Source organism: Pseudophryne corroboree, chromosome 12 (assembly GCF_028390025.1).
Source record: "Pseudophryne corroboree isolate aPseCor3 chromosome 12, aPseCor3.hap2, whole genome shotgun sequence".
In the NCBI taxonomy this organism is placed as follows: Eukaryota; Metazoa; Chordata; class Amphibia; order Anura; family Myobatrachidae; genus Pseudophryne; species Pseudophryne corroboree.
The window spans coordinates 12711887-12737087 of NC_086455.1; the positions used below are offsets into that span (position 1 = coordinate 12711887).

At 47.0% G+C, this 25201-nt stretch overlaps 1 protein-coding gene across 1 annotated transcript in view; it reads left to right on the forward strand.

The window, feature by feature from the left end:
* The window catches only part of LOC134980268 (dual specificity protein kinase CLK2-like), a 76396-nt gene extending 63650 nt beyond the window's left edge, over positions 1-12746 (forward strand). Inside the window, exons 9-10 of the transcript XR_010190367.1 lie at positions 4650-4784; positions 12658-12746. The gene's annotated coding sequence lies outside the window, so the exon portion shown is untranslated. The remainder of the gene's footprint in view (positions 1-4649; positions 4785-12657) is intronic.
* The last annotated feature ends 12455 nt before the right edge of the window (positions 12747-25201 follow it).

Consider the following 25201-nt stretch of genomic DNA (forward strand, 5'->3'; position numbering starts at 1 on the left):
GCTTACCTCTATGTCCCAAATTTGCCCTTCTCACTAAGGGTACCTCAGGTTCGTGGTGCAGAACTGTCACTATCAGTTTCAGACGCTGCCGTTTGGATTGTCCACGGCACCCTGGGGTCTTTACCAAGGTAATGGCCGAATTGATGATTCTTCTTCGAAGAAAAGGCGTCTTAATTATCCCTTACTTGGACGATCTCCTGATAGGGGCATAGTCCAGGGAACAGTTGGAGGTCGGAGTAGCACTATCTCGGATACTGCTACAATCAGCACGGGTGGATTCTAAATATTCCAAAATCGCAGCTGATCCCGACGACACGTCTGCTGTGCCTAGGGATGATTCTGGACACAGTCCAGAAAAAGGTGTTTCTCCCGGAAGAGAAAGCCAGGGAGTTATCCGAGCAAGTCAGGAACCTCCTAAAAACAGTGCATGATTGCACAAGGGTCCTGGTAAAAATGGTGGCTTCCTACGAAGCAATTCCATTCGGCAGATTTCACGTAAGAACTTTTCAGTGGGATCTGCTGGACAAATGGTCCGGATCGCATCTTCAGATGCATCAGCGGATAACCCAATATCCAAGGACAAGGGTGTCTCTCCTGTGGTGGTTATAGAGTGCTCATCTTCTAGAGGGCAGCAGATTCGGCATTCAGGATTGGATGCTGGTAACCACGGAGCCCAGCCTGAGAGGCTGGGGAGCAGTCACACAAGGAAAAAATTTCCAGGGAGTGTGATCAAGTATGGAGACTTTTCTCCACATAAATATACTGGAGCTAAGGGTAAATTTATAATGCTCTAAGCTTAGCAAGACCTCTGCTTCAAGGTCAGCCGGTATTGATCCAGTGGGAAAAACATCACGGCAGTCGCCCACGTAAACAGACAGGGCGACACAAGAAGCAGGAGGGCAATGGCAGAAACTGCAAGGACTTTTCGCTGGGCGGAAAATCATGTGATAACACTGTCAGCAGTTTTTCATCCCGGGAATGGAAACTGGGAAGCAGACTTCCTCAGCACGACCTCCACCCGGGAGAGTGGAAACTTCATTGAGAAGTTTTTTCCACATGATTGTAAACCGTTGGGAAATACCAAAGGTGGACATGATGGCGTCCCGTCTGAACAAAAAACGGGACAGGTATTGCGCCAGGTCAAGAGACCCTCAGGCAATAGATGTGGACGTTCTGGTAACACCGTGGGTGTACCAGTCGGTGTATGTGTTCCCTCCTCTGCTTCTCATACCTAAGGTGCTGAGAATTATAAGACGTAGAGGAGTAAGAACTATACTCATGGCTCCGGATTGGCCAAGAAGGACTTGGTACCCGGAACTTCAAGAGATGCTTACAGAGGTCTTATGGCCTCTGCCGCTAAGAAGGGACTTGCTTCAGCAAGTACCATGTCTGTTCCAAGACTTACCGCAGCTGCGTTTGTCGGCATGGCGATGGAAAGCCGGATCCTAAGGGAAAAAAGGCATTCCGGAAGAGGTCATTCCTACCCTGGTCAAAGCCAGAAAGGAGGTGACCGCACAACATTATCACCACGTGTGGCGAAAATATGTTGCGTGGTGTGAGGCCAGGAAGGCCCCACAAAGAAATTTCAACTCGGTCGTTTCCTGCATTTCCTGCAAACAGGAGTGTCTATGGGCCTCAAATTGGGGTCCATTAAGGTTCAAATTCGGCCCTGTAAATTTTCTTCCAGAAAGAATTGGCTTCAGTTCCTGAAGTCCAGAAGTTTGTCAAGGGAGTATTGCATATACAAACCCCTTTTTTGTGCCTCCAGTGGCACTGTGGGATCTCAACGTAGTTCTGGGATTCCTCAAATCACATTGGTTTAAAACCAGTCAAATATGTGGATTTGAAGCATCTCACATAAAAAGTGACCATGCTCTTGGCCCTGGCCTGGACCAGGCGAGTGTCAAATTGGTGGTTTTTTCTCAAAAAAGCCCATATCTGTTTGTCCATTCGGACAGGGCAGAGCTGCGGACTCGTCCCCAGTTCTCTCCCTAAGGTGGTGTCAGTGTTTCACCTGAACCAGCTTATTGTGGTGCCTTGCACCTACTAGGGACTTGGAGGACTCCAAGTTGCTAGGAGTTGTCAGGGCCCTGAAAATATGTTCCAGGACAGCTGGAGTCAGAAAATCTGACTCGCTGTTTATACTGTATGCACCCAACAAGTTGGGTGCGCCTGCTTCTAAGCAGGCGATTGCTCGTTGGATTTGTAACACAATTCAACTTGCACATTCTGAGGCAGGCCTGCCACAGTCTAAATCGGTTAAGGCCCATTCCACAAGGAAGGTGGGCTCATCTTGGGCGGCTGCCCGAGAGGTCTCGGCATTACAACTCTGCCGAGCAGCTACGTGGTCAGGGGAGAACACGTTTGTAAAATTCTACAAATTTGATATCCTGGCAAAAGAGGACCTGGAGTTCTCTCATTCGGTGCTGCAGAGTCATCCGCACTCTCCCGCCCGTTTGGGAGCTTTGGTATAATCCCCATGGTCCTTTCAGGAACCCCAGCATCCACTAGGACGATAGAGAAAATAAGAATTTACTTACCGATAATTCTATTTCTCGGAGTCCGTAGTGGATGCTGGGCGCCCATCCCAAGTGCGGATTATCTGCAATACTTGTACATAGTTACAAAAATCGGGTTATTATTGTTGTGAGCCATCTTTTCAGAGGCTCCGCTGTTATCATACTGTTAACTGGGTTTAGATCACAAGTTGTACGGTGTGATTGGTGTGGCTGGTATGAGTCTTACCCGGGATTCATAATTCCTCCCTTATTGTGTACGCTCGTCCGGGCACAGTACCTAACTGGCTTGGAGGAGGGTCATAGGGGGAGGAGCCAGTGCACACCACCTGATCCTAAAGCTTTACTTTTTGTGCCCTGTCTCCTGCGGAGCCGCTATTCCCCATGGTCCTTTCAGGAACCCCAGCATCCACTACGGACTCCGAGAAATAGAATTATCGGTAAGTAAATTCTTATTTTAATCCATTTTTACCCATGCCATTTCACTTTTTTTTTGCGAATCAGCATCGTCAAACATTGCGCCAAAAACATGCAAATATGCCCATGAATTTGCCAAAACACGTGTATCAGTGGTAAATTCGCCGATACACGGGCTTTTTTCGCCAGTGCCGGATTTTTCGACCAGTCAAGAAAACGGCACGGGCCTTGAATAGGTCGAAAGTAAACTCGACCTAAAAAACGGGCAAAAAGTGCAGTTTTTTCGATTGGTCGAAAAAATGGCACTAATTGAATACCCCCTTAGGGCGAGATGTAATGGCTGAGTCGCCTGGCACCTAGAGGGTCTATTTTGTGCGAGTGAAGCAACTGGAAAAAAGGACATATCTGTAGCATCTTTGCCCCAGACGCACAACGTAGAATTGCACGGAGCTTAGGATAGGTGCCTATGACACCCCCACAAGATAGGGCACTTCCCTGCGCTTACACTGTCACTGCCCAGTAGCCATAGGCCAGAGATAAGCAAAAAAAGGTCCAACTGACCCAAATTGTTACTAATGCAGTGTCCTAATCAGCTGCTAACATTAAGGTGCAACAGCCAGCGGCTTGTTACCGTCTAAAGCTGCGGTTGTTGCTCCTCCGTGTCGGCAAACGGCTGGGAATGCGGAATGCAGAGCTGGGCTATTATGTTTCAGTTCCAATAGCAGAAAATGCTACTGCTACACACCTTAAGAGAAGTTTCCCATAGCAACCAATTAGATGCTACTGTCGCTATCACTTTATGGAACATACTACTGTACATAAACTATATCTAGAATCTGATTGGTTGTGCAGATAACAAGACATGGCAGGTTTAGGCAGAAACCAATATTTCTTGTACTTCCCATTCTCCCGTAATGTCTGGGAGACTGGCAGATTTTTCTCGCTTGTCCTGGAATATAGACTAACTTCCCGGATCCCACTCACTTCCCCAGTGACGTTTGGAGTATGGGTGCTTCATGTCCAGATTTGTGGAGAATTGCGTCATCTTTGCCCTGTGTATTAGGAGGAAAGATCAGTGTGACCTGATGTTTGTGGATTTAGAGGAGAGGTCAGCCGAACCATCTTAACGGGTGGGCACACTGGGCAGTTGCCCAGGGCTCCACGATTCTAAGGGCCTTCAAGCTGGTGCCCCAGAGCGTCTTGGGAGGTGGGTAGAGAATGCTGCCTGGCTGCTCGGATTGCGAATTACATACAATCAGAGTTGCCAGGAGCATTCTCTACCCATCTCCTAGTCTTGGCCGTGGCCCCTTAGTACAGGGGCCCTAATCTGTCATCGCTACCAGGGCAAGATACTGTTTTGTGCCACGTCTCTTGCCCCCTACATTTGTACAAATAAAAAAGGCATTAGAAACTTAAGAAATCTGGGATCCTAAGTGTCCACTGGACCCTAGGTGATAGTTTAAGTAGCCTTGTGGATGAACTGGCTTTGGTTCCCCAGCCGCTGCCTCTCTATAATGTACACACACAGTCTAGATATCACTGAGCCCCCAATAAATATAATCCTTTTCTTTCCCCTGTTGAATAAACTTTCCTTGAACTGATGTGCTCCACCACCCTTGTAACATATACAGTATGAGAAAGGTAACAAAGGGAAACAAAGTATTTAGTTGACCGTGGTCTCTATTTATGATCCTTGTTTCACTTTTCCTTTTACAGGGAGTTTTTATTCCCCACTGCCGGCCCCTGGGTTCTTTATAAACAGGGGAAGAGCACCAGAGCTGGGAGTCTGTATGCAGGAGATACACAACGTCCTGTGACGTGCCAAGTCTTTGGGATCTCTACGCTCTGGGGGTAAGTCTGTAACTCCGTCTCACACCTGAACCATGCTTGGAACGCTTAAACTTTACTTTCAGGGAAATCGCGTCCTTTAATTTCTCTACCTTGAACGCAGTACCTACTGGCACCCCAAAAATGTGCTAATGCTTACTGTCCTGCAGGCTTGTTACTGACTACCCATAAAAATCTTAAAACCTCTGCTTTACCGTCCTCCAGGTAATCCCTAAAGTGTATGTGGTGGGAGGTAGGGTGGGATGAAATGTCCTCGCCAATGTCACGTCATAAATTCTACATTAATGGTCTACTTTATACCTGTTGTGTCTGTCAATCTGATGACATTGTACAGTAGTTGGCAGAGGTCTGACAGTTAATCCAGATCTGTTTTCTGTTGGGCAAACACCACGCGTTTCAGGGGGAGGCTGAGTATAACAAGGAGGAAGGAATAGAAACCAGTTACATTTAAGGTGCACTCATCCAACTACTGAATCATTAATCATAGTGCCCTGAGGAAGCTCATTAGGAGTGAAATGCGCATAGGCTTTAGCTATGTGCTCCCGTTTTAGTATTCATGTTTAATGTTGTGCTAATGATAATAAGAATTTACTTACCGATAATTCTATTTCTCGGAGTCCGTAGTGGATGCTGGGGTTCCTGAAAGGACCATGGGGAATAGCGGCTCCGCAGGAGACAGGGCACAAAAAAGTAAAGCTTTACTAGGTCAGGTGGTGTGCACTGGCTCCTCCCCCTATGACCCTCCTCCAGACTCCAGTTAGGTACTGTGCCCGGACGAGCATACACAATAAGGGAGGCATTTTGAATCCCGGGTAAGACTCATACCAGCCACACCAATCACACCGTACAACTTGTGATCTAAACCCAGTTAACAGTATGACAACAGAAAGGGCCTCTTAAAGATGGCTCCTTAACAATAACCCGAATTAGTTAACAATAACTATGTACAAGTATTGCAGATAATCCGCACTTGGGATGGGCGCCCAGCATCCACTACGGACTCCGAGAAATAGAATTATCGGTAAGTAAATTCTTATTTTCTCTATCGTCCTAAGTGGATGCTGGGGTTCCTGAAAGGACCATGGGGATTATACCAAAGCTCCCAAACGGGCGGGAGAGTGCGGATGACTCTGCAGCACCGAATGAGAGAACTCCAGGTCCTCCTTTGCCAGGGTATCAAATTTGTAAAATTTTACAAACGTGTTCTCCCCCGACCACGTAGCTGCTCGGCAGAGTTGTAATGCCGAGACCCCTCGGGCAGCCGCCCAAGATGAGCCCACCTTCCTTGTGGAGTGGGCTTTTACAGTTTTAGGCTGTGGCAGGCCTGCCACAGAATGTGCAAGTTGAATTGTGTTACAAATCCAACGAGCAATCGACTGCTTAGAAGCAGGTGCGCCCAACTTGTTGGGTGCATACAATATAAACAGCGAGTCAGATTTTCTGACTCCAGCCGTCCTTGCAATGTATATTTTTAAGGCTCTGACAACGTCCAACAACTTGGAGTCCTCCAAGTCGCTAGTGGCCGCAGGCACCACAATAGGTTGGTTCAGATGAAATGCTGATACCACTTTAGGGAGAAAATGCGGACGAGTCCGCAGTTCTGCCCTATCCGAATGGAAGATTAGATAAGGACTTTTATAAGATAAAGCCGCCAATTCAGATACTCTCCTGGCAGAGGCCAGGGCTAGTAACATAGTCACTTTCAATGTGAGATATTTCAAATCCACCTTTTTCAATGGTTCAAACCAATGGGATTTGAGGAAATCTAAAACTACATTTAGATCCCACGGTGCCACCGGAGGCACCACAGGAGGCTGTATATGCAGTACTCCCTTGACAAAAGTCTGGACCTCAGGGACAGAGGCCAATTCTTTTTGGAAGAATATTGACAGGGCCGAAATTTGAACCTTAATGGATCCCAATTTGAGACCCATAGATAATCCTGATTGCAGGAAATGTAGGAAACGACCCAGTTGGAATTCCTCCGTCGGAACCCTCCGATCCTCGCACCACGCTACATATTTTCGCCAAATGCGGTGATAATGTTTCACGGTGACTTCCTTCCGTGCCTTAATCAAGGTAGGAATGACTTCTTCTGGAATGCCTTTCCCTTTTAGGATCTGGCGTTCAACCGCCATGCCGTCAAACGCAGCCGCGGTAAGTCTTGAAAAAGACAGGGACCCTGCTGTAGCAGGTCCCTTCTCAGAGGTAGAGGCCACGGTTCGTCCGTGAGCATCTCTTGAAGTTCCGGATACCAAGTCCTTCTCGGCCAATCCGGAACCACTAGTATTGTTCTTACTCTTCTTTGCCGTATGATCTTCAATACCTTTGGTATGAGCGGCAGAGGAGGAAACACATACACTGACTTGTACACCCAAGGAGTTACCAGTGCGTCCACAGCTATTGCCTGTGGATCTCTTGACCTGGCGCAATATTTGTCCAGTTTCTTGTTGAGGCGAGACGCCATCATGTCTACAATTGGTCTTTCCCAACGGTCTATTAACATGTTGAAGACTTCTGGATGTAGACCCCACTCTCCCGGATGAAGATCGTGTCTGCTGAGGAAGTCTGCTTCCCAGTTGTCCACGCCCGGGATGAACACTGCTGACAGTGCTATCACGTGATTCTCCGCCCAGCGAAGAATCTTGGCAGCTTCTGCCATTGCACTCCTGCTTCTTGTGCCGCCCTGCCTGTTTACATGGGCGACCGCCGTGATGTTGTCCGACTGAATCAACACCGGCTTTCCTTGCAGGAGAAGTTCCGCCTGGCTTAGAGCATTGTAGATTGCTCTTAGTTCCAGAATGTTTATGTGAAGAGACTTTTCCAGGCTCGACCACACTCCCTGGAAGTTTCTTCCTTGTGTGACTGCTCCCCAGCCTCTCAGGCTGGCGTCCGTGGTCACCAGGATCCAATCCTGAATGCCGAATCTGCGGCCTTCTAATAGGTGAGCCTTCTGCAACCACCACAGAAGTGACACCCTTGTCTTTGGTGACAGGGTTATTCGCAGGTGCATCTGCAGATGCGACCCTGACCATTTGTCCAACAGATCCCTTTGGAATATTCTTGCATGGAATCTGCCGAATGGAATTGCTTCGTAAGAAGCCACCATTTTTCCCAGGACTCTTGTGCATTGATGTACTGACACTTTTCCTGGTTTTAGGAGGTTCCTGACCAGATCGGATAACTCCTTGGCTTTTTCCTCTGGAAGGAAAACCTTTTTCTGAACCGTGTCCAGAATCATTCCTAGGAACAGCAGACGAGTTGTCGGGATTAAATGGGATTTTGGAATATTCAGAATCCACCCGTGTTGTCTTAGCACCTCTTGAGATAGTGCTAAAGCTGTCTCCAGCTGTTCTCTGGACCTTGCCCTTATTAGGAGATCGTCCAAGTATGGGATAACTAATACGCCTTTTCTTCGAAGAAGAATCATCATCTCGGCCATTACCTTGGTAAAGACCCGAGGCGCCGTGGACAATCCGAACGGCAGCGTCTGAAACTGATAGTGACAGTTTTGAACAATGAACCTGAGGTACCCCTGGTGTGCGGGGTAAATCGGAACGTGTAGATACGCATCCTTGATGTCCAAGGATACCATAAAGTCCCCTTCTTCCAGGTTCGCTATCACTGCTCTGAGTGACTCCATCTTGAACTTGAACTTTTTTATGTAGAGGTTCAAGGACTTCAGATTTAGAATAGGCCTTACCGAGCCATCCGGCTTCGGTACCACAAATAGAGTGGAATAATACCCCTTTCCTTGTTGTAATAGGGGTACTTTGACTATCACCTGCTGAGCGTACAGCTTGTGAATGGCTTCCAACACCCTCTCCCTTTCGGAAGAGACGGTTGGTAAGGCAGACTTCAGGAAACGATGAGGAGGATCCGTCTCTAATTCCAACCTGTACCCCTGAGATATTATCTGCAGGATCCAGGGGTCTACCTGCGAGTGAGCCCACTGCGCGCTGTAATTTTTGAGACGGCCCCCCACTGTCCCCGAGTCCGCTTGAGAGGCCCCAGCGTCATGCTGAGGTTTTTGCAGGAGCCGGGGAGGGCTTCTGTTCCTGGGAAGGAGCTGCCTGTTGGTGTCTCTTCCCTCTTCCTCTGCCTCGTGGCAGGTACGACAAGCCCTTTGCTCTCTTATTTTTGTAGGAGCGAAAAGGCTGCGGTTGAAAGGTCGGTGCCTTTCTCTGTTGGGGAGTGACTTGAGGTAAAAAAGTGGATTTCCCGGCAGTAGCCGTGGCCACCAAGTCTGATAGACCAACTCCAAATAACTCCTCCCCTTTATACGGCAAAACCTCCATGTGACGTTTTGAATCCGCATCGCCTGTCCACTGTCGTGTCCATAAGGCTCTTCTGGCTGAAATGGACATAGCACTCACCCGAGATGCCAGTGTGCAAATATCCCTCTGTGCATCACGCATATAGATAAATGCATCCTTTATTTGTTCTAACGACAGTAAAACATTGTCCCTATCTAGGGTATCAATATTTTCAATCAGGGATTCTGACCAAACTACTCCAGCACTGCACATCCAGGCAGTTGCTATAGCTGGTCGTAGTATAACACCTGCATGTGTGTATATATTCTTTTGAATAACTTCCATCTTTCTATCTGATGGATCCTTAAGTGCGGCCGTCTCAGGAGAGGGTAACGCCACTTGTTTGGATAAGCGTGTGAGCGCCTTGTCCACCTTAGGGGGTGTTTCCCAGCGCGCCCTAACCTCTGGCGGGAAAGGGTATAATGCCAATAACTTTTTTGAAATTATCAACTTTTTATCAGGAGCAACCCACGCTTCATCACACACGTCATTTAATTCTTCTGATTCAGGAAAAACTGTTTGTAGTTTTTTCACACCATACATAATACCCTGTTTTACGGTATCTGTAGTATCAGCTAAATGTAACGTCTCCTTCATTGCCAAAATCATATAACGTGTGGCCCTACTGGAAAATACGTTTGAATTTCTACCGTCGTCACTGGAATCAGTGCCCGTGTCTGGGTCTGTGTCGACCGACTGAGGCAAAGGGCGTTTTACAGCCCCTGACGGTGTTTGAGGCGCCTGGACAGGCATTAATTGATTGTCCGGCCGCCTCATGTCCTCAACTGACTGTTTAAGGGAAGATAAACCATCACGTAATTCCACAAATAAAGGCATCCATTCTGGTGTCGACCCCCTGGGGGGTGACATCTGCATATTTGGCAATTGCTCCGCCTCCACACCAATATCGTCCTCATACATGTCGACACCACGTACCGACACACACCGCAAACTCACAGGGAATGCTCTAATGAAGACAGGACCCACTAGCCCTTTTGGGGAGACAGAGGGAGAGTCTGCCAGCACACACCACAAAGCGCTATATATACAAGGGATATCCTTATATTAAGTGCTCCCTTATAGCTGCTTTAATATATATATATATATAGCCATTAATGTGCCCCCCCTCTCTGTTTTACCCTGTTTCTGTAGTGCAGTGCAGGGGAGAGACCTGGGAGCCGTTCTGACCAGCGGAGCTGTGACAGAAAATGGCGCCGTGTGCTGAGGAGATAGGCCCCGCCCCTTTTTCGGCGGGTTCTTCTCCCGCTATTTTTCCAGTCAGGCAGGGGTTAAATATCTCCATATAGCCCCTATGGGCTATATGTGAGGTATTTTTAGCCTTGTATAAGGTTTATATTTGCCTCTCAGAGCGCCCCCCCCCAGCGCTCTGCACCCTCAGTGACTGCCCAGTGAAGTGTGCTGAGAGGAAAATGGCGCACAGCTGCAGTGCTGTGCGCTACCTTATGAAGACTGAGGAGTCTTCAGCCGCCGGTTTCCGGACCTCTTCACGCTTCAGCATCTGCAAGGGGGTCGGCGGCGCGGCTCCGGGACCGGACTCCACGGCTGGGCCTGTGTTCGATCCCTCTGGAGCTAATGGTGTCCAGTAGCCAAGCAGCAAATCCACTCTGCATGCAGGTGAGTTTACTACTTTCCCCCTAAGTCCCACGTTGCAGTGATCCTGTTGCCAGCAGGACTCACTGTAAAGAAAAAAAAAACCTAAACTAAACTTTCTCTAAGCAGCTCTTTAGGAGAGCCACCTAGATTGCACCCTTCTCGTTCGGGCACAAAATCTAACTGGAGTCTGGAGGAGGGTCATAGGGGGAGGAGCCAGTGCACACCACCTGACCTAGTAAAGCTTTACTTTTTTGTGCCCTGTCTCCTGCGGAGCCGCTATTCCCCATGGTCCTTTCAGGAACCCCAGCATCCACTTAGGACGATAGAGAAATACAGTATACTTATGAGACCTATAGTGTGGTAATAGAAGCCAAACCTGCACATAGTAGAGAGGAGTCTGAAAACATATTTATATACCTAAGCTCCATTTATATGCTGTGGGATAGCTGACACTATTAATAGATAATAGAGATCTTAGGGGCTAGAGATCAGTTTGAAAACATATTCATATACCTGAAATTTGTTTGCTGTGAGAGAGCTGACATCAATAATAAATAAGTGAGACCACAGGTGTCAATGCCAGACACTGGATTGTCCCTGTATATAGTGGATATTTAATGTCATTGTATGTACACTGCAGTCTGCAGGCAAATTGGGGCATGATCCTCTGGGACATGTATAATTTATAACATATCTGATTGTGACTTCTAATACTTAAATGTTATTAACATGCCCCGCATGGACATTATTTAATTTTGCAGAGTACCAGTAATGACCGCTGTTTAAATATATACGTAATACCAACTTACATGAACAGTGTGGAACACTATGGTATTAACATCACATGGGATATAGTGTAATCCATTTACCTTGTACATGTATCTGAGCATCAGTAACAATAGTAACTGATGTCAGAGGTTACTATAATTGCAATAGTTAGCTGTGAATAAAGGTCAGTGGAATTACCCATCCTGGTTTATCCCTATTAGTCCCCTCTAACACAATATTATATCAGCATTTCCTGCACCATATGACATCCTAGAGTTTTAGGCATAAGTTACATATTCAGCAACCTTGTTTCACTCCTTAATTCATAATATTAGAAACAAGTAACCATATTCACAGCCTTAGGGGCAGGAGTGGAGATCTTGTGTTGCATATTCTTACTTAAATAAAACCTGGTTACAATTGATGTAACAGTTTGTAACTGTCTAGCAAGACAACATATCTCCCTCTATCACAGCATAGTAGGCTCAAATGAATATAAAAACTGCAGGTCTCATATAAGTATAGCACCGTTACAGTGCTGCGCAAATATATGTGTGTAAGTGCACAACTGAAATAAACACAATAAAATATATGAAGGGAGAAACACATTAGCTTTGTTTTTAAATCTCTATTCACATTTGTTTACTTTCTGTCACCCTCTATTTATTCTTTATTCTATGAATTTTAATATTTCGCTCTATTTTCAATAAAGGACAATTGAGTCCCGTATAAATACACAATTAAATAAACCTCTATAGTAATTAAGGTTACTGAGCATTTAAGCCCTTACTTGATACTACCATTGGGGATATATATGTGTCATAATAATAATTGTATTAATGATTCAGTAGTTGGATGAGTGCACCTTAAATGTAACTGGTTTCTTTTTCTTTTCCCCCTCCTATGGGGATTTGACTCCATATCCTCGTTTAAACCAGTTGGTAGCACCTTTATGAGCCTTTGAACCTTGCATGCGTGCATGTGAATCCCTATAGTAGGGTTTAATGAGAAATAATTATAGGCACTCCAACAGATTCACAACATAAAACATAAATCTCGGTGCGGGTTACTCTCCAGACCTGGTTAAAGGCTTTGCCTGACCAGTACTGGAACTTTTGAAGGAGGAAGGAATGTTAATGTTTATGGAACACTACAGAGATGTGTATTATATATTGCAGGTCTATAAAGCATCTTCCTTGGTATAACCAGATCTGTAACGTTGCAGCCTGGGTGTTGGCAGAAGTAGGGTGCTGTGCCTGGGAAGAAGGTGAGTTACAGTATCACACACAAATGTGCGGTGCTTTGTAGGGGTATAAAAATAACGGGGTGCAGCCATACACCTTAGGCCACTCCCTGAAAACTGATACATGAATTAACTAAGCAGGAACAAATACCTATCCTGGTAATTACCTCTCCACTCAGCCGCTGAGAGTTCATTAACCACTTGGTCGTGAACTTATGTCTGAGTTCATTAACCACTTGGTCGTGAACTTATGTCCTTATATCCCTGCTTATCCTATACTGACTCAGCGTAACTTGGTTACATCTGAATCAATGTGCTCATTAATTACGGGAACTCAGAACTACCATTATTGCTGCACATGTTTACACCTGGTCACAGAACTCCAGTCTGACTGTATACATTTCTGAATACATACCCCTGTGGTTTTTACATGTTTCATTTTTTTTTTGTTTGCCAATGACTTATTTCTATATTGCTCTGCATAGTAATCTAATGCTGGCTATTAAATTGTTTACATATTTTTGTCCTTATTCTATATAGTCAGGTGCACAGCGGCTGCACTTCCCCGTGTTGTGTTTATTCATGAGTTACAGCAATTCGTGCTTCATGTATAAACATCCGTATCCCGGGCATGTATATTACTATGACTTCTATGCCAATTACAGTATGGCGTCAACAGTGTTAGACTCCGGCATGAAGCGCCCACCACGGAATGCAATGGTAGAGGCCAATGATTAAGGGGTGTGGCCAGCTGCAACAGAGGGACTTGGCCAATAATTAAAGAGGCCATAGACGGCCTGCCCTTTATAAAGGAGGGGAGAGGGGTATATCAGGGCTGCCCACTTTGATTGGCAGGATGACTACTTTTTATATAGCTTCCATAGAAATGAAGCAAACGCCCGAGTATTATCCATGCTCCTGCTCCACCCAATTACTGAGCCTCTAGTAGAGTAACTATATATAATTTGAGTACATGGTCTGGAGCCTGACACTTAAAAGAGGAGGTGGGGGCCTCAGGCAGTGGGGATAACCAGGATTCCCCCCCTGAACACTTGTGGGCCAGTCTACTCCTGGGCTCCAGGGTGTACAGGGGTGTCAGGGTGTTAATACCCTGAGTGTCTGATTCTGGGTCCCATGATGTGTCTGCAGTAGCTGAAGCCAGACTTACTCATTTATGCTAATGTAAGAATTCATAATGCTGTAGCGGGGGTCCATGAAACGGCAGGTCGCGCCATCCGTTGTTTTTACGCCATTTGCTTCAACAGTCATCAATTGTATGGGCCAACCCTATGCCAGGTGCAAGACTATACGGCAGGAGATGCTCTGTCTGACTGTCATGCGTTACATCACTTTGTATACAGGGTCAGACTCAGTCGTACACAGATGTGCAAGTGTCGCACGTCACACTGATCAGTGTAAGCTAGCAATGTAGTCTTGTTGCTTCAGTGTGTTTCAATTGACTTGCATTTGGAGAAAATGACTGGTCTGGCTGAGTCGCCTGGGACCTAGAGGGGCTATTTTGTGCAATTGAAGCAACTGGAAGAAAGTACACATCTGTAGCTTCCGTGCCCCACAACCGTACGGAGCTGAAGATAAATGCCTGTGGCACTCCTACAAGATAGGGCAGTTCCCTGCACTACTACCATAACCGCCCAGTAGCCATAGGCCAGAGATAAGCAAAAAAAGGTCCAACTGACCCAAACTGTTACTAATGCAGTGTCCTAATCAGCTGCTAACATTTAGGTGCAACAGCCAGCGGCTTGTTACCGTCAAAAGCCGCGGTTGTTGCTCCTCCGTGTCGGCAAACGGCTGGGAATGTGGAATGCAGAACTAGGCTATTATGTTTCAGTTCCATTAGCAGAAAATGCCTACTGCTACACACCTTAAGAGGACAAGCAGAGAAGTTTCCCATAGCAACCCAGCAGATGCTACTGTCGCTATCACTTTATGGAACATACTAGATAAATGATAGCTAGAATCTGATTGGTTGTGCAGATAACACATCCACATGATAGATATGGCAGGTTTAGGCAGAAACCAATAAGCTTTGTATAGATCATCCAGAACCTTCACTCTGGCTCTGTACTAGACCTATTACTCCTACTTTCTATTCTCCCGCAATGTTTGGGAGACTCGCATGTTTTTCTCGCTTGTCCTGAAATATAGACTAACTTGCCGGATCCCACTCACTTCCCCAGTGACGTTTGGAGTATGGGTGCTTGATGTCCAGATTTGTGGAGAATTGCGTCATCTTTGCCCCGTGTATTAGGAGGAAAGATCAGTGTGACCTTGTGTTTGTGCATTAAGAGGAGAGGTCAGCCAGACCATCTTAACATATGGGCACACTGGGCAGCTGCCCAGGGCTTCACAATTCTAAGGGCCTTCAAGCTGGTGCCTCCGGAGCGTCTTGGGAGGTGGGTAGAGAATGCTGCCTGGCTGCTCGGATTGCGGATTACATACAATCAGAATTGCTAAGCAGCATTCTCCACCCACCTCCCAGCCTGCAGCCAGACAGTGAATGGCTATCAGCATGCTGATTGGTGGATGGCTGCACCAATCACAGTGCTGACAGCCATTCGCCGTATGGAAGCATGTGGAGAGACAGGACTGTAGAAGGCATGCGTTATACATTTTATTCCTGTAAATGGGTGTGTAGGGGCCCTAGTACATTGCTTTACCCAGGGCCTACAAAGTTTTTAAGTTGGTCCTGGTGGTCCCTGTGTATTAAGAGGAAAGAATTGGTAGGTATGTCCTGACTGCGAAGAGATCAGTTCCCTGATAACTGTGTATTAGGGGGAAGGGAGAGGTCATTGCATCCTTGATGACTGTGTATTAGACGGCAGAGAGATGTCAGTGTGTCCTGATGTCTGTGTATTAGTAGGAAGGGCGAGGTAATTGTCTCATCTGTCTTTGTATTTGGATATGTCTCTGGTTGTTGTATATAATTAGTTGCTAGTAGTTAGACATACACATAATTTGATCATTTGTGTTTCTTTACAGAATAAAAGAAACAACTTTGTACATATTACGGAACACAAAAGCCAGAAGACCAGTTCTCTGCACAGATGGCGTTCAGGATATCTGGGACTGATCCTGACTTCTACAAGGAATATGAATGTGTAGACAAAATTTATGATGAGTTTGATGCCTACAATGATACATTTGAAGCTGGAGCCAGAGAAGAGGTTGGGGTAGGGAGGGTCAGGGTGCATAGAGAAGGGGTTGGACTCCAAAGCAAAGTTGCTAATGTATCTGCTGGTGCAAAATTCAGTGTGAGGGACCTGGAAGCAGAGGCCAAGGTTGGGGCAGAATTATCAAGTATCTCTGTCTCTACTGATCCCTGTGAGGTGGAATGGGGTCCTGTAACGATTAATGTGCCTCCATGTTCTTCTGAGGTCACCGCTCTCAGCGCATCGGCTGGCGTCAAAGCTGATTCCAGCGGAGTTAGGGCTATGGCCAAGGCAGAGGTACTTAGTGTCTCTGCCTCGGCTGGACCTCTCAAAGGTAAAATTGGACTAGGGTTTGACACTGGGTTTGGAGTTGGAGTGGAAGGGCTTAACGCACGAGTTTTGGGTACTGGCATGCGTGTGGGCGGAGGTAGAGTAAGCGTATCTGCCTTGAATTCAGAGGTGGAATGTTGTGTATCATAAATGTGCACAGACGGGCAATGCTGAAGGACATATATGGACAAATATAATGGCCTTCAAGTTACGGAAAGTGCAGAGACTTCAGTGTAATAGCCGCGAGATTAAAAGTGGCATTTTTTTATTTTATTTTTCGTAGCAAAACCAGGTTTGGTTGTTATGTATTATTATTGGATGATTCCATTGATGACCAATTCCATTCAGAACTACCCCTACTTGCATCTCATGCTCCTAGTGCCCAAGTTATACCACTGTCTTACTCTACCTTCATACAGGTGTGGTTTAGGGGGCAGTGCTCCCCTAGGCACTACAGTAATGTGCCGTTCCCTGACAAGTGTCGCCGCCTAGGCTGCACTCTACATTGCATGTGGCTTGATGCATGTACTGACAGTATTTGATCTTAATATTACAGTGTTCGGTTTATGAATAATAATGTTACTTGTGTCTGCTTGGCTAGGAACAACTATACTGAATGGAAATTGACTATGTATGGATATGTGTTTGTGTATATAAAACATTAAACCTTCTCATCATGGCCAAAAAACTGATATGGTTCATTGTGTTATTTGCATGCAATCGTGTCGTTATTTATTTAGTCGATATCTGGAGGAAGGGGGGTGGGGATTTATCAAAGCTTGGAGAAAGATAAAGTACCAACCAATCAGCTCCTATCTCTCTCCAAGCTTTGTTAGATACTGTATCTCCCCGGGGGCGGCAGTCAATTGACCGCCTGTCGGGATCCTGGCGGTCAGGATACGGACACCGGGATCCCGTCACCAGCTGAAATATCGTCAGTCGGAGTCCTGACTGCCGGCTGGAAACCCCTATTCGGTGGTGATCCGCGCAACCACCTGGAGGGGAATAGAGACCTGTGGCAACCGAAGGTCGCCACCAGGCCAGAAGTGTGGCGAGCGTAGCGACGCTGTGCTCGCCGCCGGAATTCCGGCTGTTGGGCTCCAGGATCTCATACTGATCCCCTCCCTGGGACTTGGTGACCATTTAAATATTTGGGAGCTAAATCTGCAGCCGGAATAGTGCTGCTCCCAAAATCCCAGACCCTACATTCCAGATATAAATAATATCCCCATGGTCCTTATGGAGTCCCCAGCATCCTCTAGGACGTAAGAGAAAATTAGATTTTAAACCTACCGGTAAATCTTTTTCTCCTAGTCCGTAGAGGATGCTGGGGACTCCGTAAGGACCATGGGGTATAGACGGCTCCGCAGGAGACATGGGCACTGTAAAGACTTTAGAATGGGTGTGCACTGGCACTTCCCTCTATGCCCATCCTCCAGACCTCAGTTAGGACTGTGCCCAGCGGAGACTGACAGTACGAGGAAAGGATTTTTGTTAATCTAAGGGCAAGATACATACCAGCCCACACCATACATACCGTACAACATGGAATGAACCAAACCAGTTAACAGTATGAACCAAACAGCATCAGCCAAAGACTGATCTCAACTGTAACATAACCCTTATGTAAGCAACAACTATATACAAGCCTTGCAGAATTTGTCCGCACTGGGACGGGTGCCCAGCATCCTCTACGGACTAGGAGAAAAAGATTTACCGGTAGGTTTTAAAATCTAATTTTCTCTTACGTCCTAGAGGATGCTGGGGACTCCGTAAGGACCATGGGGATTATACCAAAGCTCCAGACCGGGCGGGAGAGTGCGGATGACTCTGCAGCACCGATTGAGCAAACATGAGGTCCTCATCAGCCAGGGTATCAAACTTGTAGAATTTTGAAAAAGTGTTTGAACCCGACCAAGTAGCAGCTCGGCAAAGCTGTAATGCCGAGACGTCTCAGGCAGCCGCCCAAGAAGAGCCCACCTTCCTTGTGGAAGGGGCCTTTACCGAATTTTGGAACCGGCAAACCAGCCGTAGAATGAGCCCGCGGAATCGTGTCACAGATCCAGCGAGCAATAGTCTGCTTAGACGCAGGAGCGCCAACCTTGTTGGTTGCATACAGGACAAACAGTGCTTCTGTTTTCCTAACCCTAGCCGTTCTGGCTATATAAATCTTTAAGGCCCTGACTACATCAAGGGACTTGGAATCCTCCAAGGCCCCCGTAGCCACAGGCACCACAATAGATTGGTTCATATGAAATGACGAAACCACTTTAGGCAGAAAATGAGGACGAGTCCTCAACTCTGCTCTATCCGCATGGAAAATCAGATAGGGGCTCTTGTAAGACAAAGCCGCCAATTCGGACACCCGCCTTGCAGATGCCAAGGCCAATAACATGACCACTTTCCAATTGAGAAATTTTAACTTAACCGTTTGAAGAGGTTCAAACCAGTGTGATTTAAGGAACTGTAACACCACGTTAAGGCCCCACGGTGCCACCGGAGGCACAAAAGGAGGTTGGATGTGCAACTCTCCCTTTACAAAAGTCTGGACTTCTGGGAGAGAAGCCAATTCCTTCTGAAAGAATATAGATAAGGCCGAAATCTGCACCTTAATGGAGCCTAACTTCAGGCCCATATCCACACCTGACTGCAGAAAATGGAGAAAACTACCCAGTTGAAAATCATCCGTAGGGCATTCTTGGCTTAACACCAAGACACATATTTTCTCCAGATACCGTGATAGTGTATCGCCGTTACCTCCTTCCTAGTAGTAATAAGAGTAGGGACAACTTCATCCGGAATACCTTTCCTAGCTAGGATTTGGTGTTCAACCGCCATGCCGTCAAACATAACCGTGGTGAGTCTTGGAACACACAGGGCCCCTGTAGTAACAGGTCCTACCTGAGAGGAAGAGGCCACGGATCTTTTGAGGCCAATCTGGAACAACGAGTATTGTCTGCACTCGTGTTCGTCTTGTGATTCTCAATATCCTTGATGAGAGGAAGTGGAGGGAACACAGAGACCGACTGAAACACCCACGGTGTCACCAGGGCATCCACTGCCACTGCCTGAGGGTCCCTTGACCTGGAACAATACGTCTGAAGCTTTCTGTTGAGGCTTGACGCCATCATGTCTATTTGAGGAAGTCCCCAACGACTTGTCACCTCTGCAAAGACTTCTTGATGAAGTCCCCACTCTCCTGGATGGAGATCGTGTCTGCTGAGGAAGTCTGCTTCCCAGTTGTCTACTCCCGGAATGAAGACCACTGACAGAGCGCTTACATGATTTTCCGCCCAGCGAAGAATCCTGGTGGCTTCTGCCTTTGCTGCTCTGGTTCTTGTCCCGCCCTGGCGGTTTACATGCGCCACGGCTTTGACGTTGTCTGACTGTATCAGAAGAGGTAGGTTGCGAAGAAGATTCTCCGCCTGTCGGAGGCTGTTGTATATGGCCCTTAATTCCAGCACATTGATGTGAAGACAAGCCTCCTGGCTTGACCATATTCCCTGAAAATTGTTTCCCTGTGTGACTGCTCCCCATCCTCGGAGGCTCGCGTCCGTGGTCACAAGAACCCAATCTTGAATGCCGAACCTGCGACCCTCTAGAAGGAGAGTACTCTGGAGCCACCACAGGAGAGAGAGACCCTGGCCCTGAAGGACAGGGTTATCTTCCGATGTATCTGCAGATGGGACCCTGACCAATTGTCCAGAAGGTCCCACTGAAAAGTCCTTGCATGGAACCTGCCGAATGGAATGGCCTCGTAGGCCGCCACCATCTTTCCCAATACTCGAGTGCATTGATGAACTGACACTCTTTTTGGCTTTAACAGGTCTTTGATCATGTTCTGGAGTTCCTGGGCTTTTTCCACTGGGAGAAAAACCCTTTGTTTTTCCGTATCCAGAATCATGCCCAAAAAAGACAGCCGCGCTGTCGGAACCAACTGCGACTTTGGTAGATTTAGAACCCAGCTGTGTTGTTGTAGTACTCTCAGGGAGAGAGACACGCTTTTTAATAACTGTTCCCTTGAACACGCTTTTATCAGGAGATCATCCAAGTATGTGATAATTGTGACCCCTTGCTTGCGCAGGATCACCACCATTTCCGCCATTACCGTGGTGAAAATTTTTGGGCCCGTGGAAAGCCCAAACGGCAACATCTGAAACTGGTAATAACAATCATGTACAACGAATCTTAGGTACGCCCGATGAGGAGGATATATGGGGACATGAAGGTATGCATCCTTTATGTCTAGTGACACTATAAAACCCCCCCTTTCCAGGCTGGATATCCCTGCCCTGAGAGATTCCAGCTTGAATTTGAACCTCTTTAAATATAGGTTTAGAGATTTTAGATTCAGAATTGGTCTGACCTCAAAATAAGATTCACAAACATTTTATTTTTTAAACAGCGGAAGCTAAATACTCTTCCTCAGCAAATTCTATTCACCTGAAATGGTTAGGTTGGTCCGACTATAGGGGGAGAGAAGGCAGGCTAACCCGTCTATAGCTCTCCAATTGCTTTATCTGTGCTTCACCCCACCTAGATTGACCTCTGTAAGAATGTTGTGATATCAGACGATTTTTATTTATTTATTTTTTTTCTTGGTGTTTGATTGTGCTAAGCCTCTTTTTTGTGTTTCTTCTTTTTGATTCTGAACGCCTAATGTAACCAACTGTATATCCATCCAACTGTGCGTTACAAGTGCTTTGATTATGGTAACCATTCCGGACTTCCCCTATTCTCTTTTTTCTGTTCCCCATTTCTGTGTGAAAAATCTTCAATAAAAATTCTAATGTTAAAAAAAAAAAAGAATTGGTCTGACCGAGCCATCCGGCTTTGGGACCACAAATAGGATTGAATAAAACCCTTTCCCCTGTTGCACTAGGGGAACCATGATAATCACTTGCTGTTGACACAGCTTTAGTATGGCAGCCAAAACTATTTCCCTCACCGGGGAAGTAGCTGGCAAGGCCGATTTGAAAATCGGTGTGGAAGCACCTCTTCGATGGATTTGGTAGAGGCCGGGGAGGACATTTTTCCTGTGAACTAGCCGTAGCCGGTGTTCTTTTCCCTCTACCTCTGGCGAGGAAATAAAGCCACGCCCCTTTCTGAACTTACGCGACCGAAAGGACTGCATCTGTTATTGTGGTGTTTCCTTTTGCTGTGGGGGAACGTAAGGCAAAAAAAGGTGATTTTTGTTACTTACCGTAAAATCTCTTTCTCTGATTCCATCTGGGGGACGCTGCGCCATTACTTGTGGGTTAGAGGTGTGTGGTTGTGGAGTTTGGCACAGAACTATTAAAACCTGACTCCTCCCCCCTCTAACCCCTCCCATCTCCTTCCTGCCTAGCCAGTACCTCAGTTAACGTTTAGCCAAGCCAAAGGAGATAGATCAAAGAAAATGAACTGGTTAAACCAGACAAACATCAGGGAGGGATCGCAGCGTCCCCCAGATGGAATCAGAGAAAGAGATTTTACGGTAAGTAACAAAAATCACCTTTTCTCTTTCATCCATCTGGGGGACGCTGCGCCATTACTTGTGGGATTTCCCAAAGCAAGCTAATAAGAGGAGGGAGACGGGGACGGCATAGCCGTCTTTAATATACGACGCCCAACAGCGGCAGTCTCCAAACCAAAAGTATGAAAACGGTGAAAGTATGTGTGAAAGTATGAACTGACGACCAGGTTGCCGCCCTGCACAGTTGCTCAACAGATGCACCACCGCGAACAGCCCCAAGAGGCTCCAACAGCTCTAGTAGAATGAGCCCTAATTGAGTCAGGAACCGAAACATTAGCAGACACGTAAGCCTGTCTTATGGCCGAAGTTATCCAACGGGCCACAGTATTTTTGGAGGCCGGCCAACCTCGTTTCGGAGCATCAATCAAAACCAGCAAGTTATCCGTACGCCGGAATGACTCGGTGCGAGACAAATAGACACGTAAAGCTCGAACCACATCCAGGAGAGCTAAATGAGAGTCCTCCCCAGGAGAAGATGTCGGAGTAAAGGCCGGAAGGACAATGTCCTGATTTAAATGGAATTTTGAAACAACCTTTGGAAGGAAAGAAGGCTTAGTCCGTAGAACCACCCGGTTCTCATGAAACACTAACAAGGGGGGTCTGCAAGAAAGAGCCGCCAACTCAGATACTCGTCTAGCTGAGGCAATAGCCAACAGAAAAACAACTTTCTGTGTCAGATAACGGAGTTCAACCGATTCTAAGGGTTCAAATGGAGAGGTCTGAAGAGTCGTAAGGACCAAGTTTAAATCCCAGGGAGGAACCGGAGGGACAAAAGGTGGTTGAATCCGAAGTACTCCCTGCAGGAATGTTTGAACCTCTGGAATATTTGCTAGTTTCTTCTGAAAAAGAACCGATAAAGCTGAAACCTGACCTTTTAGTGAAGAAAGCTTTAGGCCCTTGTCGAGACCCTCCTGAAGGAAAGAGAGTAGGCGAGGTAGCCTAAACAAATGCGGAGTTAGTCTCTGTTTTTCGCACCCTGCAATGTAAATACGCCATATCCTATGGTAAATGCCAGAGGTCACCGGTTTCCTTGCTCGAATCATCATCTGAACAACCGATCGAGAAAGACCTTTTGCCTTCAAAATCTTGGATTCAAGAGCCAAGCCGTCAAAGCCATCCTATGTAAATCTGGGTGGCGACAAGGTCCTTGAATAAGAAGATCTGGTCGCAGAGGTAGGCGAAAGGAGTCTGACGACCATACTTGCGCAGTAGAGTGTACCACTGTCGACGCGGCCAATCTGGAGCCACTAGAATCACTGCGAGACCCTGTCGCCGAATGCGTTGAAGTAGACGCGGGATCAGTGGAATTGGCGGAAACACATATCCCAGTTGAAACTGCCATGGAGCAGTTAGAGCATCGATCAGGAATGCCTGTGGATCCTGAGTCCTTGCGCCGTAGTGAGGAAGTTCTGCGTTGAGGCGAGACGCCATCAGGTCTATGTCTGGCATTCCCCATCGGTCCACTAGAGAGAGGAACACCTCCTGATGAAGTTCCCATTCTCCCAGATGAATCGTGTGATGACTCAAAAAGTCTGCTTCCCTCCTGGAATGTGGATCGCGGAGATCACCGGAACCCAACGTTCCGCCCACGCGAGGATCTGAGCGACTTCTCTCATTGCGGACCAGCTGCGAGTTCCTCCCTGTTTGTTGATGTAAGCCACTGCGGTGGCATTGTCGGACTGCACACGAACTGGTTGACCCTGTACCATGGTTTGAATGTGAAGGAGTGCATACCGAATCGCCCTTAGTTCCAGAATGTTGATTTGCAATTTTGACTCCTGATTGCTCCAGCGTCCCTGGAAGTGATGAGTCTGGAACACTGCCCCCCAACCACTGAGGTTTGCATCCGTGGTGACCATCATCCAAGACCAGATCGTGAAAGGTGTACCCTTTTTCAAATTCCGACTGTGAAGCCACCATTGAAGAGACTGACGAGTCTTTACCGACAAGCGGATCAACTGTAATTCGAGACGCGGTTCCGTCCGAGTCCAACAGTTGAGAATCTGAGTCTGGAGAGGTCGGGCATGAAATCTGGCATATGGAACTGCCTCGAAAGAGGATACCATCTTGCCCAACACCTGCATACATCTGAGGACCGACACTACTGGTAAGTGTAACAGGGTTCGGATTCTGGACTGTAGTCCCTGAATCTTGTCCGCCGGAAGAAACACCTTCTGGCTGTTGGTGTCGAATAGAAGTCCTAGAAAAATCATTGTCTGAGAAGGAAGTAGAGATGACTTTGGAAAGTTGATTATCCACCCGAACGATTGTAGCGTCTCCATCGTGAGATGCAGGTTCTGAGTGAGAATCTCCGCTGATGGTGCCTTGACCAACAGGTCGTCCAAATATGGAGTGATGTTGACCCCTTGACAACGGAGAACTGCGACTACATGACCTATGACCTTTGTAAAAAACCCAGGGAGCCGTAGAGAGACCAAAGGGAAGAGCCTGAAACTGAAAGTGCTCCGGGCCCACTGCAAATCTCAGTAGAGATTGATGTCCTACCCAAATCGGGACATGTAAGTAAGCGTCTTTTATGTTCTTGAATTTTTGGGTTGAGGGATACGGGTTGAGAGCCTTCAGATTCAGAATGGTTCGAAACGAACCATCCGGCTTGTCTACGAGAAAAAGACCTGAGTAAAAACCCCGACCCCTCTGATGAGAGGGAACCGGAATGATTACTCCATTTTGTAAGAGGGTTGTTATTGCCTGAAGGAGAGCTTGACGTCTGGAGGGATCGTCTGGGAGAGGTGTTATAAATAGTCGGGTTGGGACTGTTTCTTCGAAATCCAACATATATCCTCTGGATATGACTCCCATTATCCACCGATCCGGTTTCGATAGGAGCCACACATCCTTGAACTGAAGTAACCGGGCCCCAACCTTCTTTGATCCCTCCAGGAGACCTGAGGCGTCATGGCTCAGGTTTGTCGGCAGGCTTACTGGCCGGCCTGCGAATAGCCTGGGATCCTCTTCCTCTGAAAGACCCCCGTCTTGGAAATCTGTAGGAAGCACGAAAGGATTGGAAACTACCTCTGCCCTGTGTACGAAAGGACCGAAACCTTGTAGGTTTTGGTTTGTGAGGTGCAGATGGAAGGAAAGGGCTCTTTCCTCCAGTAGTGTCTGAAATAATCTTCTTTAACTCTGATCCAAAAAGAAACTCACCTTCAAAAGGCACTGCCGTCAAGGTTTGCTTTGAGTCAGAATCAGCATTCCAAACTCTAAGCCACAAGGAGCGTCTTGCGGATACTGTCAAGGCTGAAACCCGAGACTGTAGCGCAACTGAATCCAACCAGGCCTCACCCACATAAGTGAGGGCCTCCGAAATCTGCTCTGCTAATTGGATGGCTTCTGACGGATCGTCCGACTGCATTCCCGATACCACCTGTGCAAGCCATTCATCCACGGCCTTAAGTACCCAGGCACTCGCCAGTACTGGACGGAGGGAAACACCTGATAAAGAA